Consider the following 24,375-nt stretch of genomic DNA (forward strand, 5'->3'; position numbering starts at 1 on the left):
TATTTGTTTCTTTAATTCTTTCTAAGTATTTTGAATGTGCAATTGCTTTATTTAAATAAAAGAATGTCCAAGACAAAGCTATTACGTTTCTTATGAGTATATACACTAGCAGTGGAATTTACTGCGATGCAACGGGGCGCCACCTGAAATCTTGCCTAGGGTGCCAAATTGGTTAGGGCTGGGCCTGCCACGACAGATCTACCAAATGTTTGTTGCAATGCGAAAGTAGGGCGCATTTCTTGGCCACATTTGAAGGAGCCTTCAAAATGGGACGACCTTGTCACCATGCTGTGACACAATCAGTGTTCAAATGCTGCCTTCTAAAGATGTGTCCCCTTGAAATGGGACACTGGTTCTATCTCTTAAAATGCCTGAGAGGATCTAAAGCTTTCCAAGAGGAACTGGATGCAGTTGCAGAGGTAAAAGATCTCAAATATGGTTAGATGGTTGTATTGAACTTCCTTAGTGCAGTAAAGTATTGCATCAGATTTTACACCAAATTAGCTTCTTGGAAAGGCATGCAATATATGGTATGACTAAAATCAAGTTTTGCAAATGGTCCCTAAAGGCTGCAATGTTATTAAGGCCCCTCATGATTCAAGCAAATCACCCCTTGGTATAGCAGCATCTTGAGCTCCCTATATGATGACTATATAGTAAAAGAACCACATCCTCCTGGGACAACAAATTTTCATATCACATTCAGTGACAAGTATTTGTTGAGACATATTAATATGGACCAAAATGTTGGATCTACAAACCAAAATCAGCATAGAGGCTGACAGTTTTCTTGGCAATGGCCTACTTTGCTTAAGTAAACATACTATATAAAAACACATAGTGTTCTTGAATTAAGGTGCTATCGGACATTAATGATATGTATAGGATGCATCTTTAAAGCTTTACACTTCCCTTGAATGATTCAGTATATGTCTACTGTGTGTCTCAGTCTACTGCTGGCCCATCAACTGCCTGTTTCTTTGTCTTTTTGGAGACTTTGAAGCCAAATGCTCACTGCTGGACAGCAGATGATTGGCAACAAATGTTACCACAAACTATTGTCCATATACACACACTCACAAACAAACAGATGAGGGATCTGTGAAGGGGTGGATCAAATAGGTTTTTAATTAATTCAAGACACTGCAGTGCAACTTTGCTTTAATTAACCAGAGTGTCAGCAGTACCCCCTTCATATAACTCAGCCCATCTTTACACCTTATGTTCCCACAATGATTTTCTAAACCCTCTGTTGGCATTATGCATGTGCTCACTGCTTTACGGTATGGCACTGGGCATTCTTTCTGCTGCAGAAAAGCAAAATGAGGTGATGCTGTCTCATTGTTACTAACTGAAAATGATTATTTCAGCCAAATACCCAGCCTTCATTAACTGCTTATACATCATGCACATTAAAACCATGCTGGGATGATCTTGACCTCTGGTCTGTGAGATTTCTGAGTTAAGTGGTTTTCTGTATCATGCTACACATACTTTTTACACTCTGGAATGGTCACAAGTTCATGAGAGACTAAAAAGAGTACAATAAAAAATTTGAGTGATGTAATTAGGTTATCAGAAACAAGGTACCAAGGACTGTTTTCACTGCTCCACCTGGCAGTGCCCACAATATTGTTCCTCTTTTGCTTTCCCATGGTTACACCTGTTTACAGAAGTGTTCTGTGCTCCTATAGGTCAGAATCACAGAACATAGAATAGAAGGTGAAACTGAGTGAGAGAGGGCAAAAATACTTCTACTTCAATCCTTTCTGTTGAGATGTGCTCACCTCTGACACTCATTTTCATTCCTCATGTTCTAGGTCTGACAGTTATGTAGTCTGAGCCTGGAAAAAAATCATGATCCACATTTATTTTCAAAAATTCTTTACTCTGAGTGGGATCACAAAGGTCATTTATCAGTTTTGGGTCACATGCTCTTAACTTCCCAGACCTGTGGCTCTGAGCTATGGTTTTAAACTCATTTTGTTTGGCATGTAGCTGGTACTGTTAAAAAGACTGATTTCCTATTTTGTACAGTAATAAGTAACCAATAACTGCTGCTACAGTGGATCCTTAGAAGGATATTTACTAAACCTGTCACAAATCACCTTTAGGTTTGCAAATATTGCAGCACCGTAATTTTTCAATTTAGCAGCATATTTAAACTAATGATGTAAATGAGAACAGCCACAGCAGTGTCAATTTGAAAACACCTCTGCTTAGGATCTGGTGACTGAAGGCTGTTGCACATGTGTGGACTGAGAGGAAGAGTATAAGAAAGTCTAAGTTTAGTGACTGAACTTTAAATTAGGTTGAAGGAATCAACAAAAATATTTCAGAGCTGCAGTCATGTAGTCTCCTGACAGTCAAATTATCTTTTATTTCGTTCAGTAAGCATGGCTTGACCTGAAAGCCTGTACAAGCCCCTCACTTTCTCCTGTCTCTCTATTCATCTATATGCCACCATTATGAGTCACTAACTGTGTGTCTCCTCTCTCCCATAGTGTGTCCTCTCTCTCGCCCTGTACCTTTCTGCAGGTTGGCCTGGCTCTGGAGTTCTATGTTTCTGATGAGCAGTTACCAGCCACATCATCCTGCTCAGTGTTTGATTGTTTCTTGTTGTGTCTTGTTTTTTTTCTTTTCTTTTCTCCCCCCTCTATCCACTCACTCTAACGGGTCGAGGCAGAAGGCCACCCACCAAGAGCCGGGGTCTGTCAAAGGTTTCATCCATTAAAGGGAGTTTTTCCTCCCCACTGTCGCCAAGTGCTGCTCAGGGGGGATTTGTTGGGTTTTTCCTCTATAAAATTAATAATATTAAGGTTTAGACCTGACTTTGTGAAGTGTCCTGAGAAGACTTTTGTTGATTTGGCGCTATACAAATAAAATTGAACTGAAGTGAATTGAATTGTGAATAACACAATTTACAAACATCCTATCCCTCCTTAAACATGTTCTTAACTAAGATGAAGTCTCAGATGAGTAACAGCTGAAATGCTGAAAACATGGTCATAAATTTTAGGTCTGGTTTCTCCTGATGTTAAATTATGGCTGGAGGCTTCCTCTGTCACAGTGGTGGTAAATCAGGAGCTGAGGGTATTTGTACAAATTTCCATTCTCTCCTCCCTGATTTTTCATCCCTAAAAGGTGCAAATCCCCATTGTGACTTCTTAGTATTGTTGGGGAGTAACTAATCACTGTACTTAAAAATTACAAAATAAATCTTATTACAATAAATTACAGTTGCTGAGAAAAAAATCTCCAATGAAATCAATCAGAATCAAAACCAGCTCTATTGGCCAGGTATGTTGAATACATGAGGAATGTGATTCTGGTACAGTGGCTGTCTATGTGTGTACAATGTTCTTCTGTAAGGCAATGAGTAGACAAGTAAACAAGGCTGAGAGAGCAAGAAAAGAAAAACAAAAAAAATGTGCATTAGAGCTTAATTACAAATAGAAATATTTGACCACAAGGTTCCACAAAGCCATGTACATTGCTAGCTACACTAAGTGATTTTGATTAGTCATTGCCCCTGGGAGAATAAAATGGTTTACAGTTGATGAATAGAGTCTCTGAGTTCGTGTTGCAAGTTCGTTCTACCACTGTGGCATCTTTACACCGGCCTTCATTTATGTAGAAGCAGTATCTGCCTCCTCTTGATTTCTGTTACACAATCTGCTCTGTATACATGGATCCCCGGTATTTGCATTGCTCTGTCTGAGATGGAGTCACTGAGCCACCCTCAGCCTCTCCACTTCGAGCCCCCAGATAAACAGTGGCTGATGACATCTCCTCTCTTTCCTCATGTCCACTATCATCTCCATTGTCTCGTCTGTGTTGAGGCTGAGATTATTGTCCTTGCACCGTGACACAAGTGACCGGCCACCTCCCTCCTCTAGGCTGCTTCGCCCCAGTGATGCGACCTATCACTGCGGTGTCGTCCGCAAACTTATCCTTCATCTTGTCTGTGTTGAGGCTATTGCCAGTCCTGACAGTCTGGGGCCTGCCAGTCAGAAAGTCCAGGAGCCAGTCACAAAGGGTGGGGTGCAGACCCAGTGTGGACAGTTTGTGGGTGAATTTGTGGGGAACAACTGTGTTGAAGGCGGAGCTGTAGTCAATGAAGAGTATCCTGATGTAGGAGTCTCCATTTTCCAGGTGAGAAAGGGAATAGTGGAGTGAAGCCACGATGGCGTCTGAGGTGGCCCTGTTGGGGGTCCAGGGTGCCTGGTATACTGCTCTGGATGTGAGTTAGCATCACTCTCTCAAAACACTTCATAATGATTGGTGGTGAGAACATCAGCCAGCTCGCTGGCACATGCCCTGAGACCCCCCCTCAGGGATGTTGTCTGGCCTGGTGAGACAGTTAGTGGAGGGAAGGTGGGGGGTTGGGTGGTCTCGGTGTGTATGTGCCTCTTCTCTGTGCTGTTGTGGCTGGAGGACTCAAAGCAGGTGTAGAAGGTGTTGAGGTCATCCTGCAGGCTGTCTGTAGAGCTGATGATGCTGGTGGTGGTCCTGTAGTCTGTGATGTGCTGCAGGCCTTGCCACATTTGTCAGGAGTCAGCAGTAGAATAGAAGCCATTCAGCTTCTCTCTGTACTGCCTCTTGACCACTGTGATGCCTTTCCTCAGTCTGTACTTTGCAGCTTTGTACTCCATCTCATTGCCTGATCTGAATGCATGACAGCGAGCACGCAGCATGTGACTTGTATGGTGGACACGATGTTGTCAATACAGGTACTAATGTACCTGGTCACATACTCAGCATAATCCTGTACACTGACAGAAAAGTCCTCCAAGGCAGCTGCAGCTTTAAACACATCCCAGTCTGTCTGGACAAAACAGTCCTGCAGGATGCCTTCAGTCTCTGAGACACAGAGTTTAATTTATTTGGTGACAGGGCTGGTTTGTTTCAGTCTTTGTCTGTAAGCTGGATACAGGAACAAAGAAATGTGGTCCGAGTGTCCGAGCTGGGGGCGGGGTGCAGCCCTGTAAGCACCACTTATGTTACTGTAAACATGATCCAGAGTGTTCTTGCCTCGGGTGGGAATGTTCACGTTAATATTTGGGAAGTACAGTCTGTAGATCGCACTGATTAAAGTCGCCTGCAGCGATAAATACAGCATAGGGGTGCACTGTCTCTAATGCGCTGATGACGTCACGGAGTTTGCTGAGAGCCGCCAAGGGATTATCTCTTGGGCTAACATACACAGCAGCCAGAAACACAGCACTGTGCTCTGGTATTTCAGCAATAAAAACTCCACTTCTGGCGAACAGTGCTTATAAACAGTCCGTACATCTCCACACCACAAGTTATTGGTAAACACACACACCACCTCCTTTTACCTTCCCGAAGCAGCAGTGCGGTCTCCCCCGGTGTACAGAGTGAGTCTGTAGCTGAATCATGGAATCTGGGACTCTTGTCAGAAAGCCAGGTCTCGATGAGAATTAATTACAGCACAGCATTCTCTGATTTCCCGTTGTGCTGTAATCCTAGCCCTTAGCTCATCCAATTTGTTTTCCAGAGACTGTACGTTGGCTAGGAAGAGTCTGGGTAGTGGCGGTCGGGTAGCACAAGCTTTTAGCCTAGCATGGAGCCCTCCTCTCTTACCCCGTTTGCATCTCCAGCTCGAGGATGCTCTCCTGATTTTAGCCTGCTCACTCGTGCCTGGTGCTTTGGGGGATTCCTGGGGGTGATGGTGATGGTGGTTGTTGTTGTGGGAGCGAACAATGAGTTGTAGCTCTGGTGGTATGAAACCAGTAAATTCCCGGTGGTTGTGTGAGTTGGCGATATCCAGCAATGCCTGTCTGTTGTATGTTAGCAGTGCATGACATTTGTGCACGACAGAAAGAATACAAAACACACAAAAATAAGAAAATGAAGAAAAAGCCAGCATTTGGGAGTGGAACATTGCAAACACGTCTGCTTCGGAGGGTGCAATGATGAAGAACTTAATGAAGGACATAAAATCAAGATTCATGCCAATCCATGAATAAAGACTAGTGGAAATGTTCGAAGCATGCAGCAGCTTGTCCAAAATAAATAAATAAATAAAAATTTAAGAATAAAAAATTCTGTGAGATCCCACCGGCAGAGTACATTTTCATTATAGGGCAGTATGACACTTCGACATGTGAACTGGACAAGCCGGGAATCAAACCGCTCATTTTACGGTTAGGAGACGACCCGCTCTACCTCCTGAGCCACAGCCGTTTAGAAGTGTCCATGTGTTATAAAAAGAAACTGTTTTCTGACACAATTCAGTTTCATTTTTGCTTGATAGCTTTTGCAGATGAAGGCTTCCTTTGGATTCTGTTTCCATTCAAGCTATATGGTGTGACTTTGATAGTTGTCCTTCATTGTGAGGCTTGATTAGATAGCGGTGTGTTTGTGCATTCCAATGCACACACTTTAAGCAGTAGAGTTTTCCTCCGGTACCCCATTGCTCGTTGGACAATCCCTCATGTCCAACTGTGTCTGTGTCTGAAGAAGGGACTGGCTCCGGCAGAGCCCCAGGAGGGGGTGACTGGACACTTCATCACCCGACAGTCAACCTCTCACAATGATGCATGAAACCCAGCAGGACATGGTGCATGGACCTCTGAGGCCAAAAGCAACACCACACACACACACACACATACACACTCTCTCTCTCTCTCTCTCTCTCTCTCACATAGACCTAAGGCATAATGGCCATTTCATCCAGTGTTACATCTCCGAGTATCTGTGGGCAGCAGTGTATCAGACACATGATGAACAAAGTGACCCATTCAGATGAATATGAAATGAAAAAAAAAGAAATTATACAGTATACTATATCACATCTGCTACTGCTTTATCATTAACAGAACTGTTTTGGTGAGACACATTATGGCTTCTCAAGTAACACCTGACAACCTGTCATGATATTTACAGAGTGCATTTGAGCTCTCTTGAAGATTATTATTGACTTCTTTTCAGTTAGCTAATTGCCTTTTCTCTTAACATTTTTTTTTGTTTAATCTCACTGGCCCTAATCACTGAAAAACAGTAAAACTGCCAGTAAATAGTTTTATCTTGAGAGATTCACTTTTGGACCATCAATCCATGGACAGTCTACCCAAACATGACTTCAAAAGGCACTGAATGTCAGTAGACACAACCCAAATAGACCCAAAAGGCACAGCATACTGCTGGATATTTAATAGGACATAGCATATAGCTGTGATTTTTACTTTTGTGTGAAGCAAGTGACTAATGATCTAGAAAGGTGCGATATAAACTTTGCTTGCCACTGAGAGTAGCCATTCATGTCATTTTTTGCTTTTGCACTTCACTTGCCAAAACCGTTTTTCTTCTGAGCTGATGATGACATACAATGTGATCAGAAGTGATACTGAGTCTGTTTGGATACACATGGGTATTAGTCATACATTTTGACATAAAGACATGTGGCAATACAAATGGAACCATCCTGAAAAGTATTTAGATTTGGCCCAACCCTGGTACTGGGTCAAGTTTCAAGTATGGGAAATGGGCATGTGAGGTGATCTAGTTCTGTCCAGAGTATTTTTGGTCATCATATGTGCTGAAGCCTTTGTAGGCTGTTTACTTTCAGTGATATTGGGCTGTAATTTGAAGACCATCACTCACATAGTATTGCATCCCAATACAGTACACATCACAGTGATGCAGGGCTGCTCAATAGCAGTGAAGTGAAAACAGTTCATTTATTGTGAAATAATAGTGAATATCAGTTGTTGAATTGGATACCCAGTAATCTAAACAGTAAATTGTCATCATTTTACTGCAGTTGGGACAAACATTTGTGCTATTTCAGCACCCTAAAGCTGGGTAGGATGGTGAAGATGAACAATTCCTTAAAGCAAAACATGGCTAAAATGAACCAAGCACACTGCTCAGTCTTGCAAATGTGATTTCCCTTGCGTTGGCTGAAGAAGTGCTAAAAGTGAAAACTAGTGTACAAAGTGCTCCATTCAGAGCTATATTAATGCCAATGTTTTGTTTTGATGTGGTGTAGTAGTACCCGTTCAGGCAGGAAAATGTGTGACTTCCATGCATCATGGAAAAAGTTTCAGTTACAATGGGCCATTCCTCAGTAAACAAATGTCAGAGAGCATGCGGTAGCTTGGCACGGAGGCCTCTAAATATTCTGTAATGGCATCCGTGGTGAGTGCTCCATCTGCCCACCATTCACTGCGCCTCTTCAAATAAATGCTGAAAATGAGGAATTCCACTTCCCACTGCTTTTGTTGATTTGCCAAAGTGTAAAAACAAGAAGGAAAAAAACTTCTCTGGCTCACATTGTCTCATTTATGTGAGCTCTGGAGATGCTTAGTCTTAATTATATCATATCTTGATTGTGTATGCATATACTCTACATTTGTACACTGTGGCATTAACTTGCACATGCAGTAGGAATGTTATAAGCCAAAAGGAGGTGATTTAATCCATTTGAAACCCAGAGGCTATCACTGGTGGAAGCTTTATTAGGCCATTTACTTTTAGTGAAGTTTACAGCCATCACTGCCATTGCTTTCTACTGCTACTCAAGTATGATGCTGATATTTGTAACCTTTGATTAATTTCATTAATATAACCTCCCACACCTTTACAAAAATAATACAAGCCTCTTGTTTAGTATGAATTAAATACTCTTTCATACATTTTATTTGTCCATACAAAGAGCCACTTGATGAAATCAGAAAAAAAACAAGAGGTTTGAAAAAAATGAGAGTATCACATTGCTGGGAGGTGTGAGAGAGACAGAGTGGAAAAAGAGAAATGTATTTGGCCAAGTGGTCAACAGACGGAGTGCTGAAGGCCTTGATGTTCTCCTCACATGGTGTTAAACACTGCTTTGGACCGCCAGACGCCTGGTCACTTTAACTGCCTCCAACTGAAGAAGTACACAAATGAATGATTTAATTTGTATAAAATGCTGCTGATTTGAGGAATATGAGCTATTGTCCTGTTTTCTTTAACTTAGTTGACTGAGTAAATGGGAAAGGTTGTGAGTAACCTTTGTCGATTGCATTCACAAGTGTGGTGCCTTTACTTTAGATTTTGTACAGACTTGAATGGTCCCCAGAGGATCAAGTCTGCTATTTTGATTATCTGACTTTTTTCTCTAAAAACACCTGCAGGTTGACAGTTTTTTTTATTAGATTGGTTCTTATGAAATTTGGTACAGGCATACCATGACCCCAAATAATGAATTCTGATGACTTTTAGCCAGTACCATCAGCAAGCTGACATTTGTGGTTTAGAGTGAAAGAGCTCAAAATCTATTAGACAGATTGTTATGTACTTTGGTGCGTCCATGCTCCCTATGGATGTAATATCTCTGGATTTTGCTTAACAATCCATACAGGCCTTAATCACATCAATGTTTAATTTTAAATTTGGGTACCTGGATCTTGTTTTCTCAAGATATGTGTGGAGTGTTTATTCTTATGGTGTCATGTTGTTTTGTCCTTTACTTCTGCTGAAACACTGGAATTTCCCCACTGTGGGATCAATAAAGTTCTACCTACCTACCTACCTACCTACCATAAATGTGATTCTCTTTAGCCACAGTTGCAGTTTGTGTCTGTCATAATTAGTCAATGTCGGTATACTAAAATGCTGAGGTAAGATGGTGTGCATCATATGTGCTAAACATCAGCATGGCGGCATGTTTAACTGGCATTCGTCCAAAACTACAATGACCAGGCATTTAAAGTACAGTACAGTGCTTTTTAAAGATGTATGTCTTCAGTAGGGACCAGTGGGTTTGGGCCTTAAAGCCACAGACAGTGTAGTGAAGTCAGAGTTGAGAAGAAGACATTACAATTTACACAAAGTAAGACAATGTTATTTTTAGTCTTTTTATGAAATGTTCTGACAAAAAGAAAAACACAATAAAACTAACATTATCTTTTATGACTGTCATCTTAATAAATATCCCTGAGTGGACAGTTTGACCAACTGAAAGCATAGTGTTTTACTTTAGCTTTTCCCTTGCCTGCATTCTTGTAAGGCAGGCTCTTGTCTTAAGTCAAGTCATAAAACTGGAAAAGAAAAGAAGAAGCAAGAGGCGACAGGCAGGTGCAGAGGAAAGGCTGTGATGTAGTTTGTGTATGCCGGTCTGACGCCGTTACCAAAGTGTGTACACACACATTAGCATAAAACAGCTTTGCATATGATCTGAGCACTTTTCAAGACACTTGAGACGACAGAAAGGGGGTGGGGGGTGGGGCTTGAGAAGGAAGAAAATAAAGCTTTTGCTATTTTGCAAGCCTTAGACGATCACATGCTGTCAACAGCACCTCATATAACAGCCACCCACCTCTCGCTACCCTCCAACATCCACCCACCCACCCTGCTCTGGATCAGCTTATAATCCTCCTTAAGACACACTTATAAGCACAGAGAGCAGAGTCTTTGGGTTTTTTGGTCTAGACCCCGTGATTCCAATGAAGGGAATTTTTAATTCTTCACCACACTGTGATATTTTAGACAACAGCGTGCTTCAATAGTGTCAACAGTCTGTGTTTGTCCCTGTCATGTTATGACATTGCCATACCCCCATACACATGGCCTGCCCCATAAAACTTCAGTTCTCCTAGTTTGATGCAAAAGCAGCTGACTGACCTTGACCCCATCTCACACTTATAGAATGAACTACACTGTGAGGCAGCATCAGTGCTAGATCTCACTCTGTAACCAGTCTAATGCAACCGGGTTCCAAAATCCAGAGATGTTCATGAGTCACAAAATGCAAGTCTGAGTCAAGTCTGAGGTCTTGGAATTAGAGTTCAAGTCTGGAGTCTATAAGTCTCAAATCTCTAATGTTTCACATTTAATATGTCTATTCTAAGAGCATTTTCTCATATTGAACTGTATCCAGTGACCAAAGCAGCAGTTCAGTTTATGTTCTTTTCCTGCCTGAACCGTTTGCGCTATCAGTGTTTGGCAGGTAGTCTAAGCCTACTTTTAAACATTTTGTCTCAGCTGTTTATGGACACCTTGTTTCTACCTGGACCTGGTTAGTTCTCTGTCCCCTGTCTGAACTGTGTGCCTAATGCTGTGAAAGCTTTTCAGCCCTGTCACACTCACCTCATGCAACTGCTTCACTTACATTTTAATCAGTCAAGTTGTCCACCCGACCTGCATGCTGGCCTGTGCCTCATTCACGCTTTACCTTCGTAACTGTTAGCTGAAGTGTATTTTCACAGTTCATATAGTTTTTTTTTATCTCTGTGCATAAACACTCCACAGAAATCTGACAAATAATGAAAGTTCAGTGGAATTCTACCAAAATGGAAACATAGGCTACATCCAGTAAACACATTTAAAACAGGATGCATCATTTTTTACATCAATTCTACTGAATATACTGTTCTTTTATATTGTCATGTGTATTTTTAAAATGTGTTTTCTTGTGTTTTAAAATGGTTTCTTTTACCCAGGTCCGGACAACACATTAAATTGCTGTGTTTTCAGTGATTTCAAAGGTGTTCCTTTGGCACCTGTATGTGCTATTTGTACACAAAGCACTTCCAATACACAAGTGAACACACGCCCGGTATACACACAGACACGGGTGTTGCTCAGGCGAGACGCTACGTGCTGCACACACTATGTTGTTGGTGCAGACACGGCTTAAGTCTGTCTGCTTGGATTCAGGATTCAAGATTCAGGATTACTTTATTGTCATGGTATTCTAAACACAACAAGACAGTGGTGCTCCGATAGCAGCCATGAACCACATACGACAGAGGGAAGAGAAAAAACTAAGATATGCACATTTATCTATATAAATATATGTATTTAAAATACATTATTATAAGTTCAAATTAATACATAATTAAATAAATAAACCCATTAATAACCTACATAAATGTCTACCAGTTCATAGCTAAAACATTTAATTGAGCTGTACCTGGAAAAAAAACAACAAAAAAAACAAACTGTTCCTGAAGTGGGTGGTTCTAGTGTGAATCACCCTGAACCTTCTACCCAGTGGCAACAGATCAAATACTGTAAATGGTGAGCCGGCTGCGATTTGCCCCTTTGACCATAAGTCCGCTCCCCACACTCGACTTGTATTTCTCTCCCTGACCACTTACCTGGACTTTCTGAGAAACCTGTGCATGCCTGTGCAAGCTGTGTTGTGCTCTTCTTGAAATCACAATTCTGGAAGACATGCGACCAAACTATTAACCTGTTGACCTACCTGTACCAGCCATCTTGCCTGTGCCTACAATAGTATCAATTTTACCTGCAGCTGAAGTTGTACTCCTCTTTACAACCGTAATGGCCATGTGCATTTGTCACCAAAACTACTTTACCACTGTTTCTGCATTTGGGTCCTAAGAAAAACTCTAAATTATGGCAAAAACTACACATGGTAATTAAGTATTATTATATATTTTGAAAAGTAAATAATGTTTCCATAATGCTGATAAATCATTTAATTATTTGTAAGGTGTGTCACTGAGCTTTGGATTTCATAAAATCAATTTAAAATAAGCTTTTTTTTTTTTTATTTCAGGTGCAAATTGAATTTTTTAATCAAAACTATGAATCTTATTAATTGATACATTTAATGGTTCAAAAGTTTTGTTTTTTGTCTTTTTTAAAATCATGATAACTTTATAAAAAACACAAAATGTATGAAATATGAACCCCTCCTTTCCTTGTAAATGAAGAATTAAGGGATGTTTAAGGAATAAATTAAGGGGCAGATTTCATGTTATGATGTAAAAAGCCATCAACCTGTGCAGATACTGAAAAACACACTCTCATCAGAATGATAAGAGTCAAGGACAAGAGCAGCCACAGGTTTATAGACATGTTATGTGCATGGCTGCAAAGACTTGTTTTTGTCTTTGGTATTTATATCACTCTTGAATTTGACATAAACGTTTGTGTGTGCGTTCAGCGACTTGGACCAGCTCTTTGCTCATTAATGTCAACACACTACTAAACAGAGGTTCGGCAGAACTGAACCCCTGACTCCCATAGTCCACTGGGAAACACACAAACATGTCATAAAAAACAGCTCTTTGTCCTTCATTGTCTCTCACCCAAGCTTCCCCCCTCAGGCTTTGCCTCCTCCATCATCACTTTTGCCCCTTTCCCTTTCTTCCCCTCTGATATTCTCGCCCTCTTCGTATGCTTTTTTTTCTTCTTCCTTTTTTCACATGCCCCAACATCTGCCAACACTTTCTCAACTACACATGAGTGGTCCCTCAGAAGTTTGCACTGTAATGCTAAATAATAACCACCATATGCTATTTACTCTTTACAACTATATATCTTTCATCTAGGGTAATTGTAAGGAAGCAGAGCGGTGGCTGAAAGCATTTAATTATGAGTTGTATAGTATTGTATGAAACTAATGTGCTGTACTGATAATTTGGCGTATCTTGCCAGAAAGGACTGAATGCTGGCATTGGAGTTGTTACTTCAGTAGAACTGAATACAATTTGAAAGGGTCTTCAGGTGTTTCCAGACCAGCCAGTAGATATCCTTTCTGTTCTGTCAGGACAGATGTCAGTTACCTTTCTGTTGATTCTACTGGCTATAGCAATCATAGAAGCTCTGTTATTATCAGCTGGGGACAAATGTTAGGCTAACATTAGCCACACAACTAATGGATAATCTGAGCATGAAAGCTCATTCTTGACCTCGAAAAACAGGTTGTAAAATGCTCTGACACCTGCTCAGCAGCACACAGCAGTTAGATTCAGTTAAAGACTAGCTGTTGAACACTGTGGAGCGTTTAAACTCTAAAAAGCCAAATATGTATTTCCCTCAGTAGTTGGTGAAGAGCAAAAGTGAAGAGAGAGGACGTTAGACTTAGAGTACATTTATTGGATGATCAGAAATACCAATGAATGGTAATACTGCCCTGTGTCTGCTGGGTGTGTGACAAGGTGACGTTCACCAAGTTTGCAACATCAGCCAAAGTGATAAAATGTTAAAGTTATGTTTAAAGCTGCCCCCACGTGTCAGGATGCCTACTAGTCAACAGGGTCAACACAAGTGGGACCCAGAATTAATGAACATTCAGCCTGTGTTCATGCCAGACATTCGCCACATTTACAACTGCATGTACAGTACATGTATATCATTTTTAAACCACACAATTGCACCAGTACTCGCATCATCTGGAGTTGCTGAGCTGCAGCTGATCTCAAGTGGATACTGTGATATTTACACAAGAGATGCAACATGGCAGACAGTGCAGGGAAGGCCGTGCAGCTCAAATCATGAAAAGGTAATGCCACACCTTACATTCAGGTATCTTTACAACTTAGAAAAGTGATTTAGTGGAATTTCAAGAAGAATAAAGCAGATTCTTAGTAATCCTATAGAGGCTTTTGGTTCATCTTTCATGTGTTTTGTTTCTTCTACACTTTCCCTCTCCTCCTGTGCTCCTGTTTGGTGTTTGTTTATGTGTCCCCTCCCAGTCACTGTCCTCTTATTCCCCATTGCATGCTAATCAGGTATGTTTGTCAGTACAAGTGTGTGTGTGCGTTGGGCCAGGCTGACTGACAGACGGCCTCTGTAATAGCAGGTGTTGCCATGATGAAGTGGAACAGCTTGCCTTCCGTTACCCAACTTTAGCTTTGCTCTCTAGAGGCCAACATTAAGACAGCAGCCACACACACACACACACACACACACACACACACACACACACACACACGAAGAGTGGTCGCCAGCCACAGTGCATGCAAACATGCAGAGAGCACACGTGGTATCATATATAGACACACACTCATTATCCCATTGTCATCATTACACTCAGTTAGGCCTGCCATGGTCTCTCTAGGAAACACTGAATAATGGATCCTCTTCCTCATTTCTGTTTTTTCATTCTGTTTTATCTCTGTACTTTCTCTTTATGTTTCTTGTCATCTATTCCACTATCATGTTTCCTTTTCTCACTTCTTGTATTTGTTCATCTGTCTTCTTTGCTTAATGCATTTTATAAAGAATTTTCACAACATACATGTGGGCCGCTTTAGGGGCCTGGTTTCCCACTTATGCTTTCTGTATAGCGTTCTTTCCCATTACTATCATAGTAAAATCAGATGCTACAAATACCGAAGCAGACATGTGAAGATCACAGAAAGGATATCATTTATTGCCCCCTTAGGAAAACATAAAAGACAGTATCATTTGAATAAAATGAATTGTTTGTATTATTTGCATATTAATTCATGTGTCATAATCTTTAGTTTAATTCTTTTGACTTTTGGAAGATTCAAAACACTGAGCTTGTGTCATGCACCCAAGCTTTTCAGAATGTGTACACACATCTATATGCTTCCATTTCATGAGGCTACAGGAAAAGAGAATCTATAAAACAAAGCTACTGACGGTGAAGATATTCAGAATATTTGTAGAGGCTGTGCTGGTATGATGTCCACACTAACACAGTCTGGCTGCATGCCAATTTAGAAGCACTTCCTATTTCTGGAATTTATGGAAACGGACGTAAAAGATTTCATCAAGTCAGTTTTTATTTATACAACCCAATATCACAAATCACAAATCTGTCTTTGATGTAAAGACCTTCGGGGAGTCCACATTTTGCACAATAGTTAACAATTCAGGAAAACGGGACTAATATTTCTTCAGACTCAAGTTCCAAAGTATCTCCTCTTTCTTCTTCTTTGCTTTCTATACAAATTTTCTTTCCAAACTTCACATGGTAAACTTTACCGTACTTGCTTTTTAGGAAGACAGATAACAACAGAAAGCAGCAGAGAGGATGGGTGGCTCCTCTGTGTTTAATAAAGAGTGAGGAGTCTCCTCCCTCACCTCCCGATTCTTTGTATGCAAATATTTGTTCTTCATTTTCCACACAGGGGCAATTTCTCTGTCTCTTCATCTCCCCTTTCTTATTATTCTCTCCCATATTACAAAGTAGCTCTCTTTCTCCCAAAATAAACTAAATATAAACTGTGGGCAAAGTCAACACGGTCACAATCAACTGGTGTCAAATCAAGAAATATTCAGCTTTAGAATTACTGTATATCTATTGTAGGTCAAAGCCCTTTCCCCACAAACATACTGTTTGTGGGGAAAGGGCACAGATACATAGAGAGAGACACCCTCACAACATCCCCTATGTGTTGCACACATCAATTAAACATAATTGAAAAAAGCTCTAAATTGACTCTCTTGTCATTTTCTCCAGTGAAGCGGAATTTCCTTCGCAGAGATAAAGTTGTGTCCATTTTAACAATCAATAATCCGTTTATAAATATGTTATTAATAAAGGAGTTAAGCTGCATATATATTTCATGGCAGAAGAACAGAGCATCTCCCTTAGGCCGCAGGGCTTTACTCCGTATCATTCATTTATAATTAATCTGCACCACTTGGGACTTGGTGAATTAGGAATCCTGCAACAGACAAGAGCTCTGTTCTGTTCCCATGCTGTTGCAGCTCATGAACATGGGAGGCCCTTCTCCCTGTTTGAGTAATAAAAAAAAAAAAAAAAAAAAGAAATAAGAGGATGAGGGAGAGAAATTTCAGGACCTATCATGCTGCAAATGTAGCTGAAGTGTATATAACCAGAAAGAATTAGTAGCGGTCACAGTGACAGTGGACCAGGAGCAAAATCTGCTTTTAATGTAGACAGTTTATTTATGCATAATTAATGCATTGAATGAAAATGTTGAAAAATATATGCACAGAAAAGACAAATAATACAACTATCTTCAAAACCAGAGCTTGACTGCTACAATAAAATCTTTGTTCACTGTACTAATAATTCACATTTACCATGTAATGACTATTTATTTATTTAATACTGAACATCTGGGTCCACAAGCTCTTAGCTATCCTGTGCATCTACTGTTGTGTTTTTGCTGTTCTGACACTGTGCTGCTGTGTTATTTCTGTGTTTCAATAAAATGTCTTCAGATTTTTTAGACTTATTTTTCTCCTCCAGTCATGAATAATAATCTAATCTGTAAAATAATACAACTGATCAAAAAGGTGTAATAAATAAAACGTAGCATTTACTGTATTTGGCTCTTACTTGTAGTTAGAGTTGTGGAAGGAACATAGGTAGATCTGCTGGTGTGTTTCTTTTATTGATTTATTTATTTTTGTATCTGAAGTTTTATTTTGAAATATAACAAATGCATCAGCACTGTAAATCAATAAAATGAAGCGACTATAAGGGAAAAGAAGCAGTATAATAATGGCCATAATAAAGAGACCCCACTCCTCGCTCTGTCAATCAGCGCTGTAAAGGTGCCACTACAGGCACCTTCCAGTCATTATTAATGATGTCTTGTTCACTTCTTTATTGTTTTAGGGAACAGTGAACACCTCACGTGTCCCTTCAAACAACGTTTTGGACAGAATACAAGCAACAGACAAATGTATGGTGGTTAAGCTTCATCCAAAATTTCTGGGAGCACTCTCATCTCCTCCTCACAAACACAGTATGTCATAAACCAAACTAAAGAGTGAAATTTTATCCAAAATTCATTTAATATGGCATTTAGGTTCAGACAGACACAGAATTGGTCCAGTCTTCTTTTGTTAATTAGGGCTAGTCTGGCTTTGCCATCACTTTCCTCCAAAAACAAAAGACTTGCTGCGGATGTGAGGAAGCTCTATCAGCGCAGCATCTCCCCAGCAGCACCAGGGCAGGAGAGAAGAAAGGCCCGATCGCTCCCTGATGGCTGCAGGCGAGGAGAAAGACACTGCTGACAAATGCATTAATTACTTTATCAACTTTGTTTCCCAATTAACCCTACATGCCACCTTCCAGGTAAGCCAGCGGGGGGAGGATGCGTGGTGTAGGACTCTGGCGCTGGCAACTCCACGTCAACTAGGAAAAAAAAAATCTCTGAGGAGGTGAAGAAAGATGAAGAATTCTGGAAACAATAGTTTCCCTAGCTTTTAAAAAAGCAAAAGAAAGACAAAAGAATGACCAGATAACATTGTCATTAGTGGGCATTTAGAAGTTCCCACCAGTCCCAGTTGTGATTAGCAAACATAATGTCCAGTTTAATTAATACGCCTTCTGATACATGTTTTCATTCACCCCTTCATTTTCATTTTCAATTATTTCTCAACACTGTGTCAGCTGTATAAAGACTTCTTTGTCTGCACCTGTTAGCCTGACCAGTGCCACATTGTTTCATCGCTGCCTGCTTCAGCCACTTTGGAGATAAAAAGACACGGAGCTAAGGAGTTACTACTGTAATATTTTCTTGTCTACTCTGCATTTCCAGAATATTAAAAACACTTAATAATTAAACAAAAGAAAAAAATTTGAAAACATTTGGAAAAAGAAACAACAAAAAAAAAGCAAAATATATTTAGGATAAACTCAAAAATGTAAAATGTAATGTTTGATTAAACTCATAATATATTTGTAATATATCTAATATTTTGAAATAAAATTAGAAGTGTTACAAAAAAGAGACAATTTCAATGAAATTAGTAGAAGAAAAAAGGTTCATATTTAGAAAGTAGAGTTTTGATGTTTTAAGCATATTTTGCTGCTAAAGTAAACCATGTCAAAAATGTAATCATATTTCTTTAAAGAAGGATTTCCTAATATTTTTGTCTGGTACAGTAAAAAGTCATGTCGAGAATGACCGTTTGATGACCATATACCAGAAAAAGCGCCAAACCCACAATTAAAAAAATGTAAAATACTTCATCAGTAAAAACTTTTAACATTTCCAGAGAAAAGTCATAAAATTACACAACTAAGGTACAAAATTTAGAAGAAGAATAATGCTATGAGTTTAAGAAACTATAAGACAACGGAGAAAAAGGATAACATGAGAAAAAGTTATAGAACTAAGCCAAAACATTATGAGAAAAGTTTTCATTACAGAATATTTTTAGAATAAATATATGATTTTTTTTCCCTCTTAATGCATCATTCTGACTTTATTCCTGTGGCCCTAATATTGTGTTGTTCGAATACATGTTAGAAATCGAAGTAGTCAGTTAACACAGTGGACTGAGATCCCTTCTTGTGTGTGGCAAAACATTAAGGATTTACACAGTAATTTTCTTTTTTTACTTGACAGCAGACAGCTTTCATTTCTGGCTCACCACCATCCATCACTGCAGTGACTTAATATAATATCCACAATTGCAAATTAGCGTGAAGACAGACTCTCTGGCATGGGCATTCTTGTTAGTAATATGAATGTGAAGTAAGAGCAGAATGCCGCTCTGGATTCATTTAGACCTTAACAAGTTCACGTTTAGTGTGGCCTACTTTGGAGCTGCGGTCCACTGCATTGTTGTACATTGCATTAGAGTCTGTTTTCATTTTGCATTAGAGCGTCTGCCAGAATGGCTGTGCAAGTAGAAGATGAAAGGTTAACACAAGCATATGGATCTGCTATGAAAACCCTCCAAACACACACACACACACACACACACACACAGATTTGCATCTGTACTTGCACATTTATCCCCTCATTAAAACTCTGAATGGAAAATCTGGAAGGGAAGGTGTTAATCAGATGTTTAATTACCATCCCCCCTAACACTCTGAATTTATTGAAGTTGAGTGTTCACCACTAGTTGAAAATGATAATTATGACCCTGGCAGGAGAACTGAAACACTGAGGCTTGGAGTTGAATGAAAGGGCAAATTCAAAGCAGCTGTGGCCTGGTCCTGGGACTGAGGCTAAATGGGACACAAAGGGGGAGACAACTAAAACTAAACTTAGGAGTGGGTCTGAGACTACACTTGAGGATGGCATACTGGAACCAAGATTACAGCTAACACTAAGATAGAAAGTTAGATTTGGAATAAAATTGTGGCTGGACCAGAGATTTAGACTAGCATTGGGTTTAAAGCTAAACATATTAACATTAAATGAAGTAAGACTAGGACCTGGATTCAGTCAAATGACACAGCAGGTACTGGGACTAAATTGGGGACTGGGGGAAAAAGCTGTGAACTTAGAAAACAGAGACTGAGTCCAGAACTACAGAGGATGAAACTGGGACTGAAATTCCAGATACAAGTGGAACCAGGCTGGAATTGGGGTTGATACTAACCCTGTCATTAGGGCCGATGCTGGGACTGAAGCTAAAGATAAAAGTGCTACTGGGACTCTGACTAAAATGTGATTGGGGTTTGAACACTGGGTTTAGAAGTTAGGGATTAGGATTAAAGCTCCATGCTAAACCTGAATACTTGGTCTGGGATTGAAACTGGAACTAAGGTTATAGGACTGGCGCTAAGACAGGCCCTGCAACTGTGCTATATGCAAGACTCAGGGCGAGAATGTGACTATGACTGACACTACACTATGGCTTGATCTGGCACTGGCTGGGGCTGGGTTTGCGCTTGTGATCTGGACTGGGATAGAAAAATTGACAGGTGTGAGTGCTGGACTGGCCTGCCTGCCGTCCTCACTTGTCCCCAGTAGAGAATGTGTGGCACATTTCGAAAGGCAGATTATGTCAATGAAGACCCAGGACTGTTGTGTGCCTTAAGACTTGTTTGCAGGAAGAATGGGACAAAATGACACCCGACACATTGAATCATTTGGTGTCTTCAGAACTGAAGTGTTTATTTTGAACAAAGAATAAAGTTGATGAGGTATCACATCAAATAATGTGCTGCTGTATTGTTTTCAATGTAAATGCATGACAGATGATTTACACATCTCTATTTTCAGTTTTAATTTAGATTTTACACACCATCCCAACTTTTTCTGAATTGGGGTTGCATAACAAGGCTATAGCATGACAGTGATGTATGATTTTTCTTTTTCTAGTGAGTAGCAAAGAACAGTAGAATGACTAATACTGAAATTACCTAGGGCAGCACGGTGGCGCAGTGGTTAGCGCCGTTGCCTCACAGCGTGAAGGTTCTGCCGGGACCTTTCTGTGTGGAGTTTGCATGTTCTCCCCGTGCTTGCGTGGGTTCTCTCCGGGTATTCTCGCTTCCTCTCACAGTCCAAAGACATGCAGCTTAGGTTGATTGGTGTCTCTAAATTGCCCATAGGAGTGCGTGTGTGTGGTTGTTCGTCTATGTGTTAACCCTGCGATGGATTGGCGACCTGTCCGGGGTGTACCCCGCCTTCGCCCGATTGCCGGCCAGGATTGGCTTCCCCCCCGTGACCCCATTCAGGGACCAAGTGGTAGAACATTTTTATACTTTTCTTTTTTTCATATTAATGAAAACAATATTCTTCTTGAGGTAGTTCACGTCTCGGACATACTGTGTGTTAAGAACAACAGCATCTAACTTAATTTACTCATTAAGGTGAAGTCTTTTCCTATCAGCTGAAATTCTGCTGTCTGAGATTCCTCAGGCCTGACAGGGGGATTAGCTTGACTTTGAGAAATACAGTTGGGGCAACAATAGGACAACACACTCAACAGTTTACTGGGCCATCTTATCTAGTGCTTCACTGATGCTGAAATGGGAGATGCCACCAATCTCTTGAAATTCTATATACTCCTTTAGGTGCTTTGCTGTTTTAATTGTATTAGCACCTAGCTTTGCTATAGAGCAGTACCTTTTTCTGCCCTTTCCTCATCAACCAAACCCAGTCGCGGAGGCTCTACACTTCTGTAATGAGCTAACACCATAGCAAACTTGTAACACATGGTCTGTCATTAGCTTAAAATTCAACTGAAGCAAGACGAGCAACAAGGCAGACAGCACTGTGTGAGTGATAGGAGGTGGGGTTGTGGGCATTGCAGCCACATGTGTAAACTTGCAGCGAGAGCGAGAAAGTGCAAATGGTATCAGTGTATTGATACAAAAGAAAATGAGTACTGAAATTCAAATATTTAAAATCGATATGTATCAAAAAAATCTCTAAATATAAAACTGTAAATGAATCTGGGACTGGGATTAGAACTAACACAGGGTTTGAGCTAAAGCTGTGAAGAAATCTGTAAGGGAGTTATGAAGTGAAGCTAGATGGACAGTTTAGGACATTCTGCTTGATGACTCTGTAAGTGCTAAATGTGCCAGGGATGCACCGATCCGACATTAATATCGGCCCCAATATTGCCTAAATAGCTGGATTGGGTATTGGATAATGGGGTTTAGCCATGGGGCTGCTCTGTTCACTTCAATTCTATGTTTGCAATGCATGCTATGTCATGTGTCAGCAGCACATGCAGCATGCCAGTAGACTTGAATCACAACAACAATATGGAGAGAGCCAAAAACTTAGCTGTATGGAGGTATTTCACACTTGCTATACCAGCAGGGTCACTGGCTACTTGCAATATCTGCAAAGGAAATGTTGTGAGGGGTGGTGGTAGCATTGCAAAATACAACATAACAAATATAATGAAACACCTCCCAAAGCATCATTCCAAAGAGCATGCCAAGTTCCTGCAGCTGAACAAAACAAAAGAAAGAGCTGACAGCATGAAAGTGACAAAAATAACGGAGACGATTCTGGATTGTTTTGGATGTACAACCCCCGTCGGTCATTGAAAACCAAAGTACAGTTTCCCTTAATGAAAATAATGTGCTCTGCCTGAACTGTATGAGAGAACGTGCAAACACATATCAGAAGACTTAAAAGTAATGAGCTTGGAGCTCCGGTGTGCCCCATGTCACTTTTATGTTTAACTCTCACCGGTTGCACACAAGTTGTATGCCTCACAGTGTGATGCTCCAACCAAAAAAGCTCCATGGAACAGACACCAGTAAGGCAGTCAATTTTGACTGCCTTAAAAAAAAAAAAGATCAGTGGCACATTCCACTGAAGTTAGTTAAGCTGCTTGTTTATACTGGATTTCGAATTCCTGTTAGCATTAAATGTTTACAAGGAAGTTTGATTCCTATTTATTTTGAATGTTGTTGCTACCGGTGTACAACTATTTATAACTTTAATAATAAATAACAATTCAGGACATTATTTGTTGAGTTACAAAGTTACAAAGCAATGTCAGCGGTGTGTGAATGGCCAAATAGTGTGAAAGTGCTTTGAGTTAACTGCAATGCAGAGAAAAGTGCTGTACAAGTATAAGATCATTTACAAAGCTGATCCCTTCAGTCTCTTCCACCCAGCAGTCATATTGGATCGGTATAAGGCATTGACCAATACACAAAGCCCAGGTACCGGCATCAGTATCAGGACTGAAAGAGTTAGATTGGTTATTCCCTAAAATGTGGACACAGGAGTGTGTGAGAGCAGAGAAAAGGAGGGAGAGGGTAATAGACACTGGAAGAGAAAGAAATATCAATTTAGCCTCTCACACAGAAATAAAGCATTCACTTGAACAGATGCACACACTCATGCATAATACAGTAGTAGCAAAACACAAATACACATCACAATTCTGTCATTTCATTTAGGCAGATGATGTAACAAGTCAAGAGAAAACAGCCACTTTGTGCCGCACTGTTTGACTGTTGCACTAAGCAATTAAAACTGGCTTGATATCACACTGTAAATAATTTTTACATCATAAAGATGTCTGCATATTGACCATGATTGATAGATTTTAATAAGTTATTTTCTTTATAAGAGTGGTAATTGAGGCAATTTTCTGGGTCACAGAAACACCCCATATGTATTTCATCACAGATCCAATCATTTCAATAAGCAAACTGAGTTATTGTGACTTATTTTAGTTGTTTCCCATACAGGATACAGAATATCTGTTGTAACTTTAACAAAAATTTTAATTTGTACTGAAATTTGTTCTTGTGTTAATGCTCAGGTTTCTCCTACAGCTACAGACTTATTGAGGACAGAGTGAAATGTTTTGTTCCTAGTTCTCCCATTAGTGGGACTTGGGAGTCTTACTGGGACTCACAATACATAGTCTAATTACCACTGTATTATTAGACATGGATGGCAAACTCAAAGGGGAGGGAAAGAAGTTGGTCCTGGGCCAAGAGAATATTGAGCACTTTATTTGTTACACAAAAAACAATCCCCCCATATTAGGTGACGTATGAGCTCATTTCCTGTCCATGATTCCCTTCAGATTTAGGCGAAGTGTGTTTGTTATCGGTTGTTATTCTGAAAAAAGTCCATGCAGTTTGCTCTTCTGTTGTGTTTGTTTTTCTTCTTCCCCCTCCTCCTCCTCCTGTTCCTCTTCTTTCTCCTCTCCCCTGCCCACCCTGCCAACCCCCTCCTTCTCTCTCCCCTCTTTCCTTCTTTCTCTTTTTTGATGTGTTTGCCTTCACGGCTTCTGAGCGCTCTCTAATTCCATCTGGCCACAACAGAGAAGGCGGCGCAGTGAGAAAAAGCATTTCCATATGTGCAAATTAGGGACCCCCCTCCCCAACCCCACCTCCATACACACACACAGACACAAGCTGCACCTACCCCCTACATACTGACTGCCAGGACTGCTAATGGTGATCAAGGGGAGGTTTTTGTTGGC

This window comes from Monopterus albus, unplaced genomic scaffold (assembly GCF_001952655.1).
Source record: "Monopterus albus unplaced genomic scaffold, M_albus_1.0 scaffold169.1, whole genome shotgun sequence".
Classification (NCBI taxonomy): Eukaryota; Metazoa; Chordata; class Actinopteri; order Synbranchiformes; family Synbranchidae; genus Monopterus; species Monopterus albus.